General features: G+C 47.6%; 1 protein-coding gene across 1 annotated transcript in view; it reads left to right on the top strand.

Moving 5' to 3' along the window:
- The window catches only part of PAIP1 (poly(A) binding protein interacting protein 1), a 545,177-nt gene that overhangs the window by 197,257 nt on the left and 329,819 nt on the right, over positions 1 to 18,101 (top strand). The gene's annotated exons all lie outside the window — the stretch shown is intronic.

Genomic DNA, 18,101 nt, shown 5'->3' with positions numbered 1-18,101 from the left:
CCGGATTTGACTCGAGCAACGAGTTTGGCCAGAGTACAGGGGTCAAGGGCGGGGAAAGATGATAGTGAGAGTGGGTTTCCAGGAGAGGAGGCTAGCGTGCCATCAAGGGAGGCAGGAGGAATGGTGTTCTTGATCTTGATGATTTTTTCGATGAAGAAACTATTTAGGGCATTGTAGGACTCTTGCTTAGGGGTCTGAGAAGGAAGAGTCGTAGCGTCAGACGTGAGCTCCCTCATGACTGAAAAAATCTCCTTGGATTTATTGGGGGCAGTGAGGATCCTTTCCGAGATGTGTGAAGCTTTTGCTGCTGTGATTGCATTTTTGTATTTTTTTCGTGCAGCGACGTATAGCTCTCTGTTGATGGATGAGTAGTTACGTCTCCACCTACGTTCCATCTGGCCCAGTTCGAGTTGCTGGGTTTTCAAAGTGGCAGTAAACCACTTGTGGGACTTGCTGTGCCGGGAACGGGGGAATCTGGAAGGAGGGGCAAAGCGATCGCTTTGATCCCTCCAGCCATGCCACCGCAGAACCACCGCATGTCGGGGGATCACTTGCAACTTCTGCAGGAGGAAGTTACGGCCCTCTTGGCCAAGGGGGCTATCAAGTGCGTTCCTGGGCCAGTAGTAGGACGTGGTTGCTATTCCCACTACTTTCTGGTACACAAGAAGGGCAAAAGAGGCCTACGCCCTATCTTGGACCTACAGAGCGTCAACGGCTTCCTCCGGAAGGAGAAGTTCAAGATGCTGACTTTGGCTCAGGCCCTCGCTGCCCTGGACCCAGGATGGTAGCGTTGGACTTGCAGGTCGCGTATTTCCACATTCCCGTCCTGCCGGCCCACAGGGCTACCTGCGGTTCACGGTAGGCCACCAGCACTTTCAGTTTACCGTGCTCCCCTTCGGCCTTACCAGCGCCCCACAGGTGTTAACGAAAGTGATGGCGGTGGTCACAGCTCATCTACGTAGATCAGGGGTTTGTGTTCCACCTATCTCGACGATTGGTTGTTGAAGGTGGGCTCCCACCTCCGGACTACGGCCGACATGCTGCACTTGCTGGGGTTCTCCGTTAACAAGCCGAAGTCGCACCTGTGCCCCTCTCAGAAGCTCCTTTTCATCGGAGCGGTTCTGGACTCGGCGCAGTTTCGGGTTTTCCCCCCGAACAGCGGGTTTGGGATATTCAGGCTCTGATTCTGATCTTTCAGCCTTTATCCCGAGTCTCGGTCAGGTTGACGCTGCGCCTCCTGGGGCTGATGGCCTCCTGCATCCTTCTGATGCATCACGCCAGGTGGCGGATACGGGTTCTGCAGTGGGACCTGAAGTTTCAGTGGGCACAGCATCAGGGCGACCTGTCCGACTATGTCCTGATCTCGGAGGTCACTGCGAGTCAGTTGCAGTGGTGGCTCATGTACTGCGATTGGGTCGGCGGCAGATCTCTCTCCCTACCCCAACCGGAGCATGTAGTGGTGACGGATGCGTCCCTTCCTGGGATGGGGGGGCCACATGGGAGAGAGGGAATTCAGAGGCCTGTGGTCTCCGGCGGAGTCCCGGCTCAATATCAACCTTTTGGAGCTTTGGGCGATCCGACTTGCAATAAAAGCATTCCCTCCCTCTGTCCGGGGAAGTGTAGTACAGGTGTTCACGGACAACACCACCGCCATGTGGTATTGCAACAAACAGGGGGGGTGGGGTTATGGACCCTATGTCAGGAGGCTCTGCGCCTCTGTACATGGCTGGAACATCAAGGCATTTCCTTGGTGGTTCAACACCTGGCAGGTTCCCTGAACGCCATGGCAGACGATCTCAGACGCCGGTGCATGATGGATCACGAATGGCGTCTAAACTCGGATGTGGGGCAAGGCCTCTTTCAGCAGTGGGGAAAGCCTTGGTTACATCTATTCGCCACCGAAGAGAACGCGCAATGTCATCAGTTCTGCACGTTGGAGTTTCCAAGGTGGCACTCACTCGGCGACGCTTCTCGTCGCGAGTGGAGCTGCGGTCTGTTGTACGCCTTTCCGCCTATACCACTTCTGCCCAGAGTGCTGAAGAAGATCAGGCGAGACCAGGCCCAAGTCATCCTCGTGGCTCCGGACTTGTCACGAAGATACTGGTATCCCGAGCTACTCAGCATGTCTGTCGATCCCCCGATTCGCCTGCCTCTTCAGGAGGACCTTCTGTCGCAACAGCAGGGGACTGTCCTCCACCCAAACCTGTCCAGTCTTCACCTACATGCGTGTAGATTGAGCGGCGGCAGTCAAGGCCATTTGACTTGCCTCCTGAAGTTTGCGATGTGATTCTGGCAGCCAGGCATACTTCCACAAAAACTGTATACGCCTGCAGGTGGAACAAATTTGTGGCATGGTGCACAGCAAAGGCTTTGGATCCCCTCTCTGCCCCCCTTTCAGAGGTTCTCCTCTTCCTTCTTTCTCTTGCCCAGCAGGGCTCTGCTCTGGGCACTCTTAAGGGCTACCTCTCTGCCATATCAGCCTTCTTAAGGCTTCCTGATCAGCCTTCTCTTTTTAAGTCCCCTGTTGTAAATATATTCTTGAAAGGCATCACGCACATGTTCCCTCCTGTTCCCTTAGTGATGCCTCAGTGGGACTTACATCTTGTTCTAATGTATCTGATGTGCACCCCTTCGAGCCACTTCATAACTGTCCTCTCTGTCTCCTCACTCTTAAGACTGCGTTCCTGGTTGCCATCACCTCTGCTAGGAGAGTGAGTGAGCTCCAGGCTCTATATTCTAAACCTCCTTTCCTCTCTGTCCATCCGGACAAGGTTGTTCTAAGGACTCGTCCTTCTTTCCTGCCCAAGGTGGCCACAGCCTTTCATCTCGGGCAGTCCATCACCATGCCCACCTTCTATCCGCCTCTGCATCCCTCAAAAGAGGAAGAGAGGCTCCACCATCTTGAAACAAAACATGCGCTCATATTCTATCTGGACCGCACACGCCAGTTCCGGGTGGACGACCAGCTCTTTGTTGGTTACGTGGGCGCAAAGAAGGAACGGGCGGTGCATAAGCGGGCCATCTCTCAGTGGGTCGTTTTGTGCATCAAGGTCTGCTACTCGTTGGCAGAAAAGGAGCCTCCTGTTGGGCTGCGCGCCCATTCCACTCGAGCCACGGCGGCTACTACTGCCCAGGGTCGGGGAGTCCCCTTGCAGGACGTCTGCCAGGCAGCTACGTCACGTTTGCTAGAAACTACTGCCTGGACAGTTAAGTCCGGATAGATGGCTTCTTCGGCCGTACAGTTCTCCGGGACTTTCTGGTGTGATCTTGGTTTGCAGACCCACCACCGGGGTTGGTATTGCTGGGGTATCTATTCTAAGGTAAGGAATCTAACATTAACCTGTTTCTTTTAGATGCACAAGTTGCTTACCTTCCGTAACGATATATCTGTAAGAAACAGTAGTTGGTGTTAGATTCCTTACCGCCCCACCCATCCTCCCCGTTCTGCGAACCGATATCTAGGGTTAAGGACATCCCTTTCAGGGCCCTAGTTTCATGGCACCAGTGTCTGTTTCTATCATGGCTCTGCGTTCCGCGCACGGAAAGCTTTGTGCAGAACTGAGGTCAGCGCGCGAGGGCGGCGCCTAAGTACTCCGACGACATCATCCTGGCGATCACGACGACGGACGCAGAGCCGTAGTCGACGCCTAGTGACGAGCAGGGGTACTGCTGAAGAAAACTTTCCGGATCCAGTCTGACGCCTGGGGATATTTTAAGGTAAGGAATCTAACACTAACTACTGTTTCTTACAGATCTATCGTTACCAAAGGTAAGTAACTTGTGCAACTCCACACAATTACACAACACACAATTCTAATCCAACACTCATAATTCCAATCTACAACACATACATCCACTCCACTCCATAAGAGAGAGAGGGCCCCGATTTCTATGTCTACACTTTTCCTTCACTGCTGGCTCTTAAAGCATCTTTGTGTTAAAATTAATTTTTGAAGTAAAATTGTCGCTCTCATGCAGGCTGCTCTTGTTTTGTACATTCTTCATTATCCCAGATTAAAGGATGCTAAGTGTATGCGCAACAATGCTTGCAGCGGGTAGTGTTATATCTCCAAAACAAGCCAGAAATTACCAGATATTTATAGTTCATGCTGTATAATACTGAAATAGACATTACATTTTGACCATTCATTTATTTCACGGGCAGTACATACATTACTGTTCTGCTGTGTTTTTAGTCACGTGCTAAGACCGGATCCATTACAGTTTTCACTCCGCTGCTCATGTTTTTTTTTTTTTGTTTTTTTTTTTAACTTACATTGCCATTTAAATGTATTTTTGTGAAAGCGTTCATCTTGAAAACGGCCAATTGACTTAAATTAGACTATCATTTGTCACTGAAATGAGACCCTGATATCCTTAGGCGTCAGACTGGATCCTGTAATTTTTTGCAGCAGCACTTATGGGCGCCGGGGGACGGCGCCGCATGGCTCCGCCCTGACATCCGTGGACAAGACGTCCGCAAAGCCATATAAGTTCCTCCCGGCGCACGGATGTCAGTTTCCTTCTTTTCCGCATCCCAACGCGGATCTAGGAGTAAGGGTTTCCTCTGGCCTGGCCTGTTGCCCAGGCCTTCTGGACTCCTTTAGGCGTCCAGGAACAGTGTAATGGCTTCAGGCTATAAGGCGTGAGACGTGCACGCGGCAGATGTCGGCGACCGATCCGCACGCGCTCTGCATGTGGTGCTTAGGAGCGCACCACGACTCCGAGGAGTGGGACACGACTCCGAGTAGTGCGACGCCTGCCAGCAGATGAAGCCGAAGTCCCTGCGGGAGTGCCGGATGAAGCTATAGGCCTCCCGGAAGTTCCCCTCTGCACCTCCGCGCCACTCTCCATCTCTGACTGGAGCTTCTGTTCGAGTCCGGTCGCGGAGTCGTTCTCGTGGACGTCGTTCGCCTCACGCAGGTAAGCGGAAGCACAAGTCACAGAGGTCGTCGGCCTCACTACAATGTGACAGCGGGGCTCACGGCTCCTGGTCCTTGGTGAGCGCGGGCCCCCAGGAGTCGACCCCCCTTATACCCACCCTTTCTGGGTGATGGGGCGACTCGGACCCAAATGGCAGGCTATTCCATGGCTGTGCAATCCATTTTTGGGTCACCTCTTCTCCCTGGCGCGCCTTCGGGTCCCGCAGTGGAGGTAGGGACTCAGGTCGGCTCTTCACCGGCGGGTTCGCCCTAGGCGTCGGCTGAGTCCCTCAACTCCGTTTCTGGAGTCATGCGATGTAGGGACATGGCCTGGATGGGCATCCCAGTCGGACGGTGAGCCCATCTGCTATGTCTCCGCATAGCCCTTTGTGGCTTCCTGCGTCGGCGATGGCTGCACCGCGGGTATCAACTCCTTGTCGACATCCTTCCTCTTCACAGATCTTAGTGGAAGGTGAGTCGACGCCGGGCTGAGATCGGGCCCAGTCGCCTCTGCTTATTGTCTACGCCGGAGATGGCGTTGGCCTCTGTTTGAGGAGTATGCGGATCCAGAACACCCAGGGGTGTCTCCTTGCCCTTTGGCTCCGCTCCCCCCTGGCTAGGGGCCCCCTGTTTATCCGACTGCGGCGTCTCTCTTTTATGTTGGACGAGTTAGCCTTTCACCGTCCCCTACAAATGATCTGTTATCGCCCCCTAGAATGGCTACAAAGGCTAGTGCTGCATTTTCAAGGGCTGTTCACGGGACTGCCCCTCTTTTACACTTGCAGATCCCCTTGTTCGCTTTGTCCTCAGATCCATTATTGCATATCCTCCACCAGGGTGAGGTGGAGGGGGAGCCCTTGCTTCCTTTTGGTGGGTCGTTATTTGACACCCTTCTTGGCATGTGGGCACGACCCTCCTCGGGTAACCCTGTAGGTCAGGCCATTGCACATCGGCATCGTCCAGCCTCGGATGACCCTGTCTGCTTGTCCCTTCATCCTAGGGTTCAGGGCCCGGTCGACTAGGTGGCTTTCGTCACACAGCCTTCTTCTCCTCTCCCGTTACTGCCTCCCACCAAGGAGTCTCGCTGGTTGGAGACCTCTGGTTGTCATATTTTTGCATCCACTAGTTCGGGCATCCGTGCTTTGAACACGACTTGCTTGTTTGCATGGGCTACATTTGCCCTTTGGGACTCAGTAGAGGTTTTTTTCCTTCTCTTCCAGAGAGTCCTTGTCCTGACCTGGCTCGTCTCCATCATGGCCGGGACATGGCACAATTTACCATTAGATCGGCCTTGGATTCTACAGACTCGGTCAGGCGATGGCCAGGTCCGTTGCTCTGCGTCGCCATGCCTGGCTGCGCGATGGTGGTTTCCCTGAAAATATTCAGTAGAGTCTACGGGATTTGCCGTTTGATGGAGTATCCCTTTTTGACAGTCATGCTTACTCAGCAGTTAACCGCCTCCTGTTTAGCATGCCATAATTTCATGTTTTTGCAATCCTTTTACAGTCTATTACTTCCATGTGCACTGTTGTTCTGGGTCCTGGGTTCATGCTGTAATACCCAGGTTGTCTGGACGGCTTCTCGACGTTTTTTGCTGCCCTTTATTGCAGCTTATCAGCTGCTTCTGTTCGGTTGATCCTCTGTCTATGAGCCCCGGCTCAAGAGGTGCCCCTAGTTGTGGTTGAGGCTTACCCTAGGGGGGGGGTATTTGTACGCTACTGTGCAGTTGCCTCTCTTACACATAAGGCTTGGTAGACTCCTGTGGAGTCTTTTTCGCAGAGTGTAGCCCTCCGGATGTGACTATGGTCTTTTTCTCTTTCATGCGGTCCACCGGTTGGCATCGCTCTATGGCCTATCCGTTGGAGTCTGCGGTTTGTCCATGGCACTCCTTTGCAAGGATAGAGGCTCACTTTCTCTGGGTTTCTACCTCTTATGTTTTTTCACGGAGAGTCCTTTCAGCCTCACCTCCTTGTCTGTTTCAGTTCTGCATGGTTCTGCCGCTGCAAATGTCCTTCAACAGTGGGCCTGATCACCAGACATGACAATGCTCGCCCAAATAATATGAGTAAGAATGATTGAGCAGCAGTTAAATCTTTACAAGACAATAAATCCATTACAATCAAACAAGCCGACGCGGGCGGTAGTGGTGCTCAATACCAGCGATTATGAGGCGGAGGGGCTCAGGCTATTGGGGTGTTGCACCAATTAGCATCCTTTAATGCAAGACCCCACACCTGATCTACAGTGTACCATCAAGGCCATGGTGGGGGATGCGCTGGGGAAAAAATGGTTTACCAACAAGGAGGCTGACTTTTTAGTGAATCAAAAACCTAGGGTTCCGGCGTTTTACATGTTGCCGAAGATTCACAAGTCCCAGCGTCCTCCCCGAGGCCGACCGATTGTTTTTGGTATCCAATCATTATTGGAGCCCTTATCTCAGTTTTCGGATTTCTTCCTGAGAGAATCTGTTATCACTCATGACACTACGGATATATTGAACACTTTAAAAACAGTGTCCTTTGAGTCTCGTAACCAATTTTTGGTTACGATAGATATTGAATCTCTATACACCAGTATACCCCAAGACGCCACGCTGGTGGCAGCAGCACAGGCACTTGGGGTATCGGAGTGGTTTTTTGACACCCCTCAATCTTTTGTTCTAAAGTGCAATTTGTTGGCCCTTACCAAGAATTATTTTGAATACCAGAACCAATTGTATCTCCATGTTTCTGGAACTTCAATGGGTGCAACTTTTGCTCCCAGTCTGGGCTGCATTTATGTAGGCCAGTTCGAGGAGAATGTCATCCATCACATCTCTAATCTCTTCAAAGAGAATATTTCTCTTTGGAGGCGATATATAGATGATGTTTTTGCATCTGGACTGGCTCGGAGGAGTTCCTGATGTCATTCTTTGCCTGTCTTAACCAAGCTGATAGGTGTCTGCGATTCACAACCGCTGTTTATTTGGATGTGGATATTACAGCTGCTGAACATGGTTTAATTACCAATGTTCACCAGAAGCCTAGTGGCAGGAATTCCCTGTTACACTATCGCTCCTTCCACCCAAGATCCTTCCGGGATAATCTCCCGGTGGCGCAGTTTTTGAGATATCGGCGCAACTGTCCCACAACTGAGAAGTTTATTGAACAATCAGATGAGCTGGTGGGGAAGTTGAGAGACACGGGTTACCCATCTAAAACTATCAAACATGCAAGTAAACGAGATTTAAATACCCACCGTGATGCACTGCTGGAGAGAAATATGAAAACAAAAACTGACTGTCTCCCTGTGGTCGCCAAATTCGATCCACTATCTACCAAATTGAGGCAGATTGTGCGTAAACACTGGTCCATTCTGGACACCGGGGCCAGCAAGATGCTCCCTCCTCGCTTTGCTTTTAAAAGGGCTCCCAGTTTCAAAGATAAACTGGTACACACTCGCACTTCATTAACATCATTACATTAGCTTCTAATCTCCCCTCGGGTCATTACCCATGTGGATGGTGTACAGTGTGCGGACGTACAAAAGCAACCAAATGTGTTACATTAGAAAGTGGCAAAGTCTAGCACCTTAACCATTTTAGTAAATTTTTATTTATTTTATTTATTTTTAAAGTTTTATATAGCGCAAACAAGATCTTTGCAGATATCAGAGCGCTTTACAGACGAAAGGAACAACGTGTGAGTAAATAGCAATTGGGGTGGGGAAGGTACATGTGGGAGCATAGTCAGCCAGATACATCAATAATGATACAAGTACAAATAATTGATAGCGTAAACACTCAGGCAGGTCAATAACACGCGTCATACAAAAATGCAAAAAAGATTAGTAAAACTGAATGGTACAACGTCTGTAAATATCATCCCCAGTAATAATTCAAGTGTATTTAGCCATGAGGATAGCTTTTACTTCTTTCTTAAAAAGCATGGTAGAGGAGATGAGTCTGATTTCAGGGGGGAGTGAGTTCCAGATCCTGGGTGCCATTCCTGAGAAGGAGTGTTTATACGTTTTTTCCTTGCGGAATCTTTGGGGCTTTAGCAGGAGGTTGTTTGTGCCTCTAGTGTTTCTAGAGCCTCCGGAAATCGTCAGCTTTTGGGCGAGGTATCCGGGTGAGCTCAGGTGGACAGCCTTGTGCGTGATGCAGGCGATTTTCAGATGAATTCTGGCTTCAAAAGGCAGCCAGTTCAGGGTTCTCAGGTCAGGGGAAATGTGTGAGTGTTTTCTTGAACCGGTGATGAGTCTCGCTGCAGCGTTTAGAGAAGCTCTTATGGGTGCCGTGGTAGTCAGGGGGAGACCGCAGAGGGCGATGCTGCCGTAATCTATTCGAGGGATGACTAGAGCTTGTACCGCAGTTTGGAAATCTTTGGCTGGAAGGAAGGGTTTGAGTTTCCTTAAGGTATTGATCTGGTAGTTCGCCCCTTTAGTTGCTTTGTTGATGTGTTCCTGCATGTTGAGGTTGGTGTCAAGTGTTATGCCTAGAGATTTCGCTGAGTCCACAATGGTGGGATGAACATTGAGTGCGGTTAGGTGTTTAAGCCAGATTTGAGTGGTCGTGATCTTCGCAGGAGGTGAGATCAAGAGGAACTCTGTTTTAAGAGCATTGAGCTTGAGATGATTAGCGGCCAACCATGATTGGGTGCTTCTGATCTTTGAATTCAAGAGCATAATGTCTTTGGGTGATTGTACTTTGAGATAAAGTTGGGTGTCATCGGCGTACATGTGGAATTGAACATTGGATGCTTGTAGCAAGGTGGTGAGAGGTTCCATAACTAGGTTAAACAAAGTTGGGGATAGGGAGGATCCTTGTGGGACGCCTAGCGATACCGGTATTGGAGAAGACATCAAGTTGTTACTCTTGAATTTCTGCGTTCTGTTGTGTAGAAAGGACGTGAACCACTTGAGCACTGTTCCAGATATACCCATTCTTGTGTTTAATAGATCGAGTAAGTTCTCATGTTTGACCGTGTCGAATGCAGAGGAGAGATCAAGAAGGATAAAGAGGCAGGTATCGTTTTGATCTAGGATTTGGAGGGCGTCGTCAATTATGTGTATCATAGCAGTTTCTGTACTGTGGTCCGCTCTGAAGCCTGATTGATGAGGGTTGAGTAGATCAAACTGATTAATGTGTCTAGTCAATTGTGTTTGTGCGCATTTTTTCAGCAATTTGGCAAGAGTCGGAATGTTGGTAATGGGACGGTAATTATTTAGATCAGAGGGGTCGGCTGTAGGTTTCTTTAGTAGAGGTGTGACTTGTCCAACTTTGAGGGAGTCGGGGATGGTCCCTTGTTGAAGTGAGCTGTTGATAATTTTAGTCCAAAGTGGGAGGAGCGACGGGGTATGGTCTTTGACAGCGTTGGCAGGAAGGGGGTCCGTGAGGTGATTAGCTGGTTTCACAGTACTGAGCAGTCTACCAATTTCTTCTTCCGAGTAGGTGGCAAAGGATGACCATGTAGCATTGTTTTTTGGTTCTGTGGGTGCTGTGCAGAGGGGTTTGGGGTAGAGACTTACGTCAATGAGGAGATCGTTCTTTATGTGGTCTGTTTTTTGGATAAAGAAGGAAGCGAAGTCTTCACAGGAGGGTGCTTCGCCCAGAGTACTGAGTGGTTGGGGTTGTTCCTTGGATTGTGTTCTGATTAGCTCAAACAGCTTTCTCGGACGATTTTTGGCATGGTCGAGTTGACGGCTGAAGAAATCTGATTTTGTGCGTTTTATTTTTCTGTAGTAGGCATTTCTCTTTTTCTTCAGCGTTTTTAAGTGCAGTGCGGAGGGAGCTGATCTCCAGGTGCGCTCTGCCATTCGCATGGCCCGTCTATCGTCATTGAGACTCCCGTTGTACTAAGGATTGGACATTTTTGTGGATGCTCTTTTTAGCTGCAGAGGTGCAACTTCATTAACTAAAGAGGTCATAGCGTTGAGATAGTGATCCGTCAAGGATTGGACATCCGTAATGCCAGTGGGAGGAAGTAATATATTGCAGCTTTTGGGGGGTAGAGAGTTTGGGTTGAGTTTTTTCAGGTCTCTTTTCCAGACTTTGGGCTTGAAGGATTGAACCGGGTTAAATTTGACTTTTTCGTTGATGAAGAACGTGACAATGTGATGATCTGACCAGTCACAGGGTTTGATAGATTAGAGTTGGATAGAGTCTTCTTTGGAGATGATAAGGTCGATGATAGAGCCTTTCTCGTGGGTCGGGCTGTTGCATATTTGGGTGAGGTCAAGGGCGTCGAGGAAGTTTTTAAGACTATTTACCACTGCGTCATTATGATAAATGCAATACAAATAATGTCATCTACAGGTTAACATGCAATTGTGGATTACATTATATTGGTCTTACTTCCAGGAAGGTTAAGAACCGAATTCAGGAGCATTTGAGTACTCTTAAGGCTAAGAAGCTAACAACAAGGCTGGTTCAGTATTTTCAAGATAAACAGCATGACCCCAGGGATCTGAGCTGGACTGTTCTTGAAAGAATCATGGGTGAGACCCATAATATTGAATCTATCTTGGCTAAGAAGGAGGCGAAATGTATCTTTTAAGAGAAAGCAGACCAGTTTGGATTAAACGATTCCATTGAGTGGAGCAAATGTACGGGACCATAGGTATGCTTTAGGTCACTCAACTCTGAATAATAAAATCATTGTTTATACAGGAGATATGCGAGGGGACATAGTGGGCCACCCAGGGGCGAGAATCCTGGTTAGTTGAGCACTACACCACCCAGCAGATGATTTTGGCCGATATGTCAACTATTGCAAAATAGCCCCCTATGTACATAATGGTGGAGGGTGGTGTACACACTGGCAGGGCTGTAATCGAATTATTGATTGATAAACTATGAATAGCCATGTGTTTGTTGTACACTGTAAATTTTTAAGGAATGGATTTTATCGCTGTTTTGATAAATAGTTGATGCAGCGTTATATTGGAAATAGCAAAATATATCCATTCTAAGATGACCGACGGCGTTTCTGACACTCCAACCTGTTCCAAGATGACTGCCAGAGTGGAGAGCAGTGGCGAGAATCACACGCTGGGCGTGGTTTGCAGGGCGAATGAGCAGGGATTTAGACACACCTGAATGGCGTCCCTGTGTGGCACCGAATGAAGGACCGGACGTATCCGGTAGCAGTAAGCGCGATGCTAGCAGTAATTGCTCGTGGACTGAGAGCTGCGAGTAAGCGGCAATTCGCCTACGCCGCGTTTAGCTTAATGAACCTAAAACGCGCTACTTTCTCCCTATGAACGACCAGTTAAATAATTTGGCTGGGTGCTTAAGAAAATTACCGACCGCGATAGTCTGGGACGCGTTGTATTTAAAAAATATAAAGGGGCCCCTTGGAACACTTTTATTTTTGCACCCGTGTGAGGAGAGTGTCATGACAACTATAGAAAGAGCGTGCAATTTCCAGTAAAAACAGGGGCATAAAATGTACATGTACATCATGACAATGGGGCCACTCATACATTGTGTCCTTCTTTTATATATGGGATGCGGACATCAGTGATGGCATAATTACAGATGGTTGTATACACTACTACTACATGACTGTTTAAAATGTCTTTTCAGGTGATAGGACCTTTGGGCATTCACTGTGGGGTATTGCGATCTGTTGACGCATATTAGATTCCCCTTCCTTTTTATGCTTGGTTGCAGGTATATATGATGGACGCAACCAGATGGTGGATAGTATGATTTTATGAGCGACAACACATTAAATCAGTGTTAAGCAGAGTGTGTTCACAGTTGGCATTTTCCTCTTGTTTTTATACCGTCATAGGTTTGATGTGAACCTACCATTAGATTCTAATCTTGGAACCGCAGCAGCCCTGAAGAAGCTGCCTGAAATTCTTCTTGGGCAATGAAACATGTCGGCGTAATTGATTATGGTTTGAACAAAATAATTTTTAATTTGGGAAGCTAGCAGCATCAAAAAAAGTTAGTTATAGCTAGGTAGCTTCACCAAGTTTTAGTGGTGAGGATTCTCTGTTTGTATCCTCATGGGGTCCATTGGGTATACATGTTATTAGCATGTTATCTCACTCAGGTCTTTAGTTTTTCTTGACTTCATGGTTTTGAGTTTTTTGTTAAACAATATACACACACACGTTTCTTTAAACGGAAAGGTTTGCTCTCCACTATATACATTGTTACGGAGGGCTGAAGCTTTCTGACTCCTGGTTCTCCCCATCTCTTCCGCGGTAGCTAGTGCTTTTCGTACTTTGTTCTCGCATGGTGGCATCTTAGCCACTTGCGCCGCTGATGTACATTGCCTTGTGCCTTGCTTTCCTGGGTACTTCCCAGCACAGGTTTTTCCCCTTCCCCTGTTGTCATCTGAGGAGGAGATTTGGCATACTTCTATTTCGGGATGTTGCTGCTGCTCTCTGTAGAGGCGCTCTCCTCAGGACGTTCACTGTTGTCTGTATTCTGGTATGCACATCTCTATACAATTCCTGTTACTCTATGAACGTTTCGTACTAGTTCCTCCTGTACTGGTTGACCTTCCAGTTTGGCTTGCGGGGGACCGTAGCTCCTCGCTGCTGAGTGGCTGGTGTCACTTATAGTTTGGGCCTTTATCTGTCCGGTTCTGCTGCTAAATGGCTGTTGATACATATGGTGCACTCTTGTTTCTTGTATGCCACTCCTCCTTATGGCTGAGTCTTCTCCTGATGTTTGTTCTGTCTGGCGTCTACATTCACCTATGGGTCACGCACACTAGGTCCTTGCTGCGGTGTCTGTGGGCTTGCAATGGACTTCTCGTAGGTGCAGTCCTTCTTTCTGTGTGTGTTCGCTTCCAGATCCCTTTCACAGGTTATATACCTGGTGAGGCATCTCTCGCATCTGGACTATTCTCGCTGCACTTCTTGTGCCTTTCCTTTACGTCCAGTGGTTCTGGCTATACACACGGTCTAGATTGTGTACTTCTGCCTCACGCATGTGCTTTTTATAGTCATGATTTTGTTTTTGATGTCCGCCCTTTCCAATGCCTTTTTGGGAAGGGGAGATTGCGCACTATCAAGTCTAGTGAACTTGGCTCTTCCTGGGCATGGTCAGCATCATACCGCTGCTGTCCCTACTGTACTTGTTGGTGCTCTTCCACAGTGCTTCTTCCACTGTGAGGCATGTCCAACCTGTGTGCTTGGACTCGGTCATACCGTCTTGTCCTCTTTCTGGGCCCTTCTCTTTTGCACACCCGTCGGATCCTGCAGATCCCTCGGTTCCTATGATCGTTTCCTTTTATTTTCCTGAAGCTTTGGGCTTCCTCGTTCCGCACTGCCCCTCTAGTTCTGTGCTCACTTTCTACACTTTGTACTCATGAGTTTCCATGCCGTACCTCGGCGGTTTGTGATACTTTGCTTCCCACTCTGTCGCTCCTTGCAGAGCTTCTGGTCTTTGAGTGGCCACTGTGTCATGGCTGCCCCCACTGTGTTTCGTCAACCTGTTGACGGCTGGGTTCTTTTGGTACTTGGTGGGGTTCAGTCGCAGACCCACCACCTGTGGGGTATGGCTTTGGTATCTATTCTAAGTTAAGGAATCTGCGGCTAGATGTCTCTATCAGATGTACGAGTTACTTACCTTCGGTAACGTTATATCTGGTAGAGACACAGTCTAGCTGCAGTTTCCTTAACGCCAGCCCATCCTCCCTGTTCTGAGAGGTCCTTTTCAGGTTGGGTTTTCTGCTCTCGCCTCCCTTTGGGTTGCTTTGTCTTACTGCGGGATGACATATTTCATCTTTCCTCCTTGGGAGGATGGTTCTTTCTGTTTTCCCTGTTTTGCTCCGCCCATTCTAGTAATGGGGCAGAGGGTTCATGTCTCCTACATTCCTACACCCTGGTTCTTCCAGTGTGAGGTCTTCTAATGTTGTTCTTTCCTCCCTCCTACCTTTTTCGTTGTTTTAAGGGCTCTTGTCTTTGACTTTACGACAGGCATTTAGCTTGGGGTCTCCTTCACTGAGCCTCAGTCCAATAGTTCTCTTACAGAGGTTAAGGGATGCCTAGTTTTGCCGACCTTTGGTGGATCGTTTTTAATTATATAGTTCAGGTCTTGTTGTTTTGTCACGGACGGATCTTGTGATTGCTGGCTGCCTGTCGTCTGCCTTGGCATTCTTTTCGTATTTCGTTTGCCTCTCGGGAGGGCATTGTCTTCACTTTTTAGGGCTGCTTCTCGGAGCGCTGCTTGGCTCTCTCTTCATTTGCTTCAGTGTACAGTGCTTCTTACTGTCTCTTATGATTGTTTCTCATCATCTCATTCTTTTTGTTTCACTGATTTTCATAATTTTTTCACACACTGTTCCCATACTCTCACAGTTTTTCGTGGTGGCTCCGTGGTGTGGTGTGGAAAAGTTTCTCTGAAGAAAACTGACGTCAGCACGCCGGGAGGGACTTGTATGGCTTCGCTGATGTCATGTCTGCAGACGACGTCCGGGCGGAGCCATGCAGCGCCGTCCCCAGACGCGCAGAGGTGCAGCTGCAAAACAAATCCGGATCCAGTCTGATGCCTGGGGATATTCTAAGTTAAGGAGTCTGCGGCTAGACTGTGTCTCTACCAGATACATTGTTACCGAAGGTAAGTAACTCGTACTTTACAACACTTAATGCTAGCAAGGAATTTAAACAAAGTGACTCCATTACTTGGGAAAACTCAGTAATTGATTGCTGCGTATCTTAGGATAAATTATGTCTGTGGATCTAATTAACATATTTCTGCTTCTGGTAAGGTTCAAAGGCCATCCCTGCATTAGAAAAGTGCAGGATTGGCTCAGAACATTCAGTACAGACTAACAGTATACTGCACTTACTTTGCTGCATTCTTTTTGTAGATGAATGGTATGTCTTGCTGCATCGATCTGGACAGGTCATCCCTATTTTCAGCAAGAACTGCACCACAGCCCTTTTGGAAGCTCTACCAGCAGAAGCCTCATTAATAAAGGGGCCTAGCTTCAAATAGGGTTGTTTACTTTCGCGACAGCTGTTGGAGTGCAGCAAGGTACAATGGATTTGTAATAATGCTGCCTATGGCCTTTGGTGGCAAATTCATAATTCTTAGTCCTCTAGGCAGTGCTACCAGCTGCTTCTCTGGTCCCGTCGGGAATTCCCACATTTTAAGTCCTCTTATAGTGCTGCTACCTTCTTATCTGGTTTCGTTGGTAATTTCCCATTCTTAGTTCTCTGGAAAGTGCTGAACCTGCATCTCTGTTCATACATCCATTACAATCCAAACCAAAACACATAGGTAAAACACATCATTTACAACGCCAATAGCTCTAACGCTCACAAATGCGAGACCTATTGCTTTGTAAATGCTTGTTTTTCTTTTGTAGCATAGTCTTGATAGAGAGATCTATTTGGTCTTAGTCACCACCATGTAAAGCAGCGTTTTATAGTTTTGTAGTATTATAAGGGTCGCTTGGCATCTCACTGGGTTCTTTAGCTACGGATATCTTTTTTATTCACCCCCGCTTCCTGTTGCCTATCCCACCTATTTCTATCCGTGATCTGTCCATTGGGTACTTCAGGCCAGACTTGCTTTTGTGGATATTACTTTGCTGCGGAGTTATTTATTGCCCCCTACATAGGCTATAGTGTCCTTCTCACTGCGTCCCTCGTAATAGATCGATCTCAAATAATCAGGCTCAGAGGGTCTGCAATATTCAAACAGTGGAGCTGGTGATCTCATGTCAGTGCCTGTACTGGTTGCAGGACCCCCCTGACCTGGATCATTAGGTGTGCCTTATACAACAGCCTGTGCCTTACTCAACAGCATTGTGGTCCCTTAAACCTCTCTGGGGATTTCTGCTGATAGTTGTAAGCCATTGCCATGCATTGCGTCCCCTTTGTCGGCTCATTCTGTCTTTCCTGTCGCTCTCTGGACCCAGAGAAACCACTTAAACTCCGCTCCTCGCTAGCTAGTCTAAAGCATGTCTCTACCGTTGTAGATAGCAGTGAAGGTCCACAATGTAGCCTCTGCAGCCCCCTTACTCTGTTGCTTGCACGTCATTTGCTGTTTTGGATGCTGCAGAACAGAATAGGGCATGTTATATTTATTATAGTCGTACTTTAATAGAAGGTACTTTAGCATTCGAAGTATGAGAGGTTGCGAAGAGTGACAACATGTTTAGTATTCGTCTTAAGTGCAAGTTGAATTAACTGCTGTTTTGAGAAATCTGGCCGCGAGGTAAAATGAACTTTTTGAATAGTGAAACAAAATCGAAAACAAAGAGCAAGTCATTATTTTAACCATGTTAGAGTTACATGTTCAATGTATAAGCCGTGTTTCATTTCTTCAGACAAAAGCTATTCACCTAGGTAATTAAATGATATGAGGTGTATGCTTTCAGGACAACATTGTCACTCTTATAAACACAGGATTACAAAAGCCAATTGAGGAAAGTGTGCGTCACCATGTTGTACCCATGTGAAGCAGTTATGATAAATTAGTCTCTATTTAGCCTTCTGCTCTATGACAGATTAAAAGGGATCCATTTATTCAGTACCCATGATTGTGTTGGCAGCTAATTTGTTCAGGTGTCTCAAGATGTGAGAAGCAAATTTACCAAAGTGTTAATAATTTTTAGATCGTTTTCATCCCAAATAATTCAACAGAGCTCCTAAAGTTATATGTGCTTGATGTCAGATACCAAACTACATCCCGTACTGTCTCAGTAAAACAAAAGCCAGGCGTTCTATTGGGACCCGAGTCAAGTTTATGAACTTCCTCTTTAAAATATTGTTGAAAACCTCATTCATTTTGGCATATTGTTCATTCAATTTCATTTTGTTCAATCCCTTGTTTATGATCCTAAGAGTTGTGTTTTGCCGCCTTGAATGTGCTACGTGTACATGTAGAGTTATAGGAAAATATTAAATGGACTGCCTTCCAGCAAAGGGGAAAAGTGAGGCGTGGTTAGGGATGTAAATTGGTGACTATTTTTTTGATAAGCAAACTTTTATTGATTTAAAAAAAAACACTGGAACAATTCAGCCAATACACGGAAACCACAAGTATGAGTTCATTCTCACAAGCACTGTACCCTCCAATCACGTTTTCCATAAAAGTACATAGACGGAATTTGGAACCAGGTTAAGCAGGACCCTCCACATTCACCAACCACTTCCCCAGCGCTCTGCGGTATTTCTTAACGAAATTGGTGACTATTAAACAACAACAAACATGATGTAGGG

Source organism: Lissotriton helveticus, chromosome 2_1, assembly GCF_964261635.1.
Source record: "Lissotriton helveticus chromosome 2_1, aLisHel1.1, whole genome shotgun sequence".
Lineage (NCBI taxonomy): Eukaryota > Metazoa > Chordata > Amphibia > Caudata > Salamandridae > Lissotriton > Lissotriton helveticus.
The sequence above is the reverse complement of the archived record's forward strand: the minus strand, read 5'-3'. Positions and strand labels throughout refer to the sequence as shown.